Consider the following 4,444-nt stretch of genomic DNA (forward strand, 5'->3'; position numbering starts at 1 on the left):
GGTTTTTTCATTGTATGACTTTCAGTTCAAGTCTGTAAAAATATCTAGCTGCCCTATCTCTATTTCCCTAGCAACTACATTCTTTTGGTAAAGTCCCACTTACTCCTTGTATCAATACTCCAAATGTTTTTTACACTCTTTTCCTTGTCCCCAGAACTCTCCTTTGATATGGGTATATAATAAATGTGCTGAATATAGGTCTGTGTCACAGTGTCTCCATCAGAATGCCGTGTCCTACCTGGTCCCAACTTTACTTATTTCATTTTGTGTCTTGTGTCTTCTTTTTTCTAATCTCCCATCGCCCCTACTTGGGTTTAATCTTTCTGTGCAAGTTGTGAGGTATAGCCAATTGTTGGACATGGCAGCTGCGAAGGTTCTGGGTGAAGCTCAGGATTCCACCTAAGGCCCCATGCTCCACAAAGGCTTAAGAAGAAGCCTGTTTCCCTGGGCACATTCTAGTATCTTTTTAAATAGTCCAATCAGTTATAGGCTGAAGATAGTCATACAAGCTTTCTGTAATCATCTTTCCAAATATTCCTTTCTATTCTTCTTATATGTCTAATTATACTAGTAAGCAAGGGAAACTAATACCCACAAAACAGTCAAGCACCTTAACATTATTTCCTCTCCTTTACTCATTCAGACTATGTCTCCATCCCTATATCATAGATCCTTGTTTTTCCAAGGCTGTGCTTACATCACAATCTAACTCTATCCCATTTAGCCCATGTATACCTCCATGGTTGGTGCTATGGGCTAACGCACTGGACTGCAAAGTCGTTTGAACTTCAAGGTCCACAGTTCAAGCTCACCAGCTGCCCCTAGGAAACCCTATACAGGGTCGCTATGACTCAGAACCAATTCGACAGCACTTAACAACAAAAACAATACCTCCCTAAGTCTTTCCCTATCATCCTGTTCCTCTTCCCCCACCCATCCCCTTCTTGTGCATTGCCATCCCCAGTCACCAGAGTTATCATATGTCTATCCCCTAACCTGTGAGTTACTGTCCTCTCCCTCCCACCCCTGGTAACCCTCAAAGAATTATTCTTTTAGATGGAAATCTTTTCTTTACAATAATGGTCTTACACAATATTTGTCCTTTTGTGCCTGACTAATTTCACTCAGCATTACATCTTCAAGGTTCATTTATGTTATGAAGTGTTTTTTAACTTCATTGTTACTGAGGTAGCATAGTACTTACTCTATTGTGTGTATATACCAGTGTTTGTTTAGCTTTTCTTCTGTTGATGGGCACTTAGGTTGTCTCCAACTTTTTGCTATTGTGAATAATACTGCACACATTGGTGTGCATATATATACTAGTGTTCTGACTCACGTTTCTTGTGGATATATACCAAGTATAAGGAGCTCTGGTAGTGTAGTGGTTATGAGTCGGGCTCTAATCTCACAGTCAACAGTTTGAAACTACCAGTGATTCCACTGGAGAAAGATGGGTCTTTCTGCTCCCATAAAGATTTACAGCCTCAGAAACCCTATATAGGGTCACTGAGTCAGAACTGACTCCATAGCACATAACCACCACCATATACTAAATAGAGGAATTGCTTGATCATAAGGTATTTCTATTTCCAACTTTCTGAGGAAGCGTCATACCATTTTCCAAAGTGGTTGGACCAATTTACAGTCTCGCCAGCAATGTAGGAGAGTCCCAGTCTCTCCACACCCTCACCAGCATTTGTTGTCCTCTGCTTTTTTGAACTTTGCTGTTACTGCTGCTGTAAGATGAGTATCTTACAATGAGTATCTCATTGTTGAGTCCATAGTACTTTTAATTTTCTCCTCCTCCAACACCATAACTCAAATTCATCTTCTTCTATGGCTTTCCTTATAGCACACAAAGCTACTGAAAATACCATGGCTTGGGTCAGCTGCACCTTAGTCTTCAAACTGACATCTCTGCTCTTCATCAGTTTAAATAGGACTTGTGCAGATTTCCCTAAGGCAATATGTCATTTGATTTCTTGACTGCTGCTTCCATGAGTGTTGATAGTTTATCCAAAGCATAATGAAGTCTTTGACAGCCTTGATCTTTTCTCCATTTATCATTATGTTATTTATTGGTCCAGTCATGAGGATTTTGTTTTCTTTACATTGAGGTGCAACCCATACTGAAGACTGTGATCTTTGATCTTCATCAGCATTTTAAGTTCTCTCCACTACCAGCAAGCAAGGTTGTATCATCTGTACATCACAGGTTGTTGAGTCTTCCTCTAATCTTGAGGTCACATCAGCATACAGATTGCAGAAGTATGGTGAAAGAATGCAACATTTGCACATACCTTTCTTAATTTTAAACCACTCAGTATCCCCTTGTTCTGTTTGAACATCTGCCTCTTGGTCTATGTACGTTATTGGCTTCATGAGCATAATTAAGTGTTCTGGAATATTCATTCTCCACAATGTTGTGCATAGCTTGTCAAGATCCACAGTCAAAAGCCTTTGCATAGTCAATAAAACATGGGCAAACATCCTTCTGGTATTCTCTGTTTTCAGCCAAGATCCCACTAACATCAGCAATGATATTCCTTGTTCCACATTCTCATCTGAATCCGGTTTGAACTTCTGGCAGTTCCTTGTCAATGTACTGTTGAAGCAATTTAATCTCTTTAGCAAAATTTTACTTACATGTGATATTAATGATATTGTCTGATGATTTCCACATTCCATTGGATCATCTGCCTTTGGAATGGGTGCAAATATGGATTTTCTCCAATTCGTTGGCCAGGTAACTTATCTTCTAAATTTCTTGGCATAGATGAGTGAGTGCCTTCAGTGTTGCATCAGTTTGTTGAAAGATTTCAATTTGCACTCCAAGAATTTCCTGAACCGTGCTATTTGCTAATGTTGTCAGTGTACTTTGGGCTTCTTCCTTCAGTATCATTGGCTCCTGATCATATGCTATCTCTTAAAATGGGTGAACATCAACCATTTTTTTTTTTTTTGATAGAGTGACTCTGTGTATTCCTTCCATCTTTTTTGGATGCTTTCTGCATCACTCAATATTTTGTCCATAGACTCCTTCAATATTGCAAGTTGAAGCTTGAAATTTTTCTTCAGTTCTTTTAGCTTGAGCAATGCAGACCTAACTGCATTGTTTTCTAACTCCAGGTCTTTGAACATTTCATTATAATACTTGACTTTGTCTTCTCAAGCTGCCCTTTGAAATTTTCAGTTAAGTTCTTCTATTTCCTCATTTCTTCCATTTGCATTATTAAAAAATTTTTTTTTACATTCAAGAAATTATACATTTTGTTTCATCTCAATGATGAATGTTTACTCTACTTCCTCCCTGTGCTTTCCCTTTTACATCTTATATTTCACAAATTAACAAAGCAAACATATTTGATGTACACAAACAACACTTAAATGTCCTAGGGGTATATTCTGCAACTGAGCCTCCTGCCCACAGGCACACAGTCTTACTCAGTCCAAGGGCCTAGAGCCCGCAGCTGCTCTCTCTCTCCAGGCCATTGTCTCTGTTATCACTGCTTATTCTAGTTAGAGCTCATGCTCCACTCATACTGTTTTTTCTTGATGGTCTTGGGATCCACTGCTCCTGAAATGAAAGATTAACAACACCCCACTTTTAGTTACACATCTTCTACAATTACAGTTGTGACAATCACAATTAGTCCTGCTAACATCTACTCACAATTGAATCATAAAATACTATCAGCATTATCCCCCATTCCCTTCACCAGATCCATCTGGAGAAGAGGAAAACTATTCAGTGGGGATTCCACATTACCCTCTCATTCTGAAACTATGCACACTCATGATAGCTTGTAATCCAGCCACACTGTGCTCCCCATTTTTGAAAGCCAATGTTTAGATTGCCTGTCTCTATCAATCCAGTACACTGAGGAAATAGGTCTTCTGTGATATGAAGGAAGAATCATCCATTCTGGTTTGAATTTTGAACAACTGCATCCATAAGCAAAGGTTCAGTTCATCAAATTGTAGCAATTTATACTTGCTCACCGTATCAAACATCTTTATCTTCATCTGGTCAAGTTATGGTCAGCTAGCTATCCAAGCTAGGTCAAATGTATACTAGCTGCAAATTTGGGAGCTCATGCACACCTCCCTGCACTTCAGACCATCTGGTTTAGCACCTAGTGCCTCGGGGTCAGGGGTTTACACATCTCCCTAAATGTCAGACCAGCCAGCTTTTCTCATTGCATTTCAATGTCAATGGATACCAAACTCAGCCTTTGTCTTCACTGCTGCATTTTCCCCACTTCCACTCACAAGTAGACCCAAGTGGTCACCAGCAAGCATACTAGACTGCTCTTGGATTCTTGGATTCCCTTTGAGTTTCAGTCTTAGAAGGGGGTTTGCCCTGATGGACTGACTTTTCTTGCCTTGATACCTCTAAAGCAAAACAGTTTGCTTGATATTCTAACAGCCAAACAGTCCA

Source organism: Chrysochloris asiatica, unplaced genomic scaffold (genome assembly GCF_000296735.1).
Source record: "Chrysochloris asiatica unplaced genomic scaffold, ChrAsi1.0 scaffold00064, whole genome shotgun sequence".
In the NCBI taxonomy this organism is placed as follows: domain Eukaryota; kingdom Metazoa; phylum Chordata; class Mammalia; order Afrosoricida; family Chrysochloridae; genus Chrysochloris; species Chrysochloris asiatica.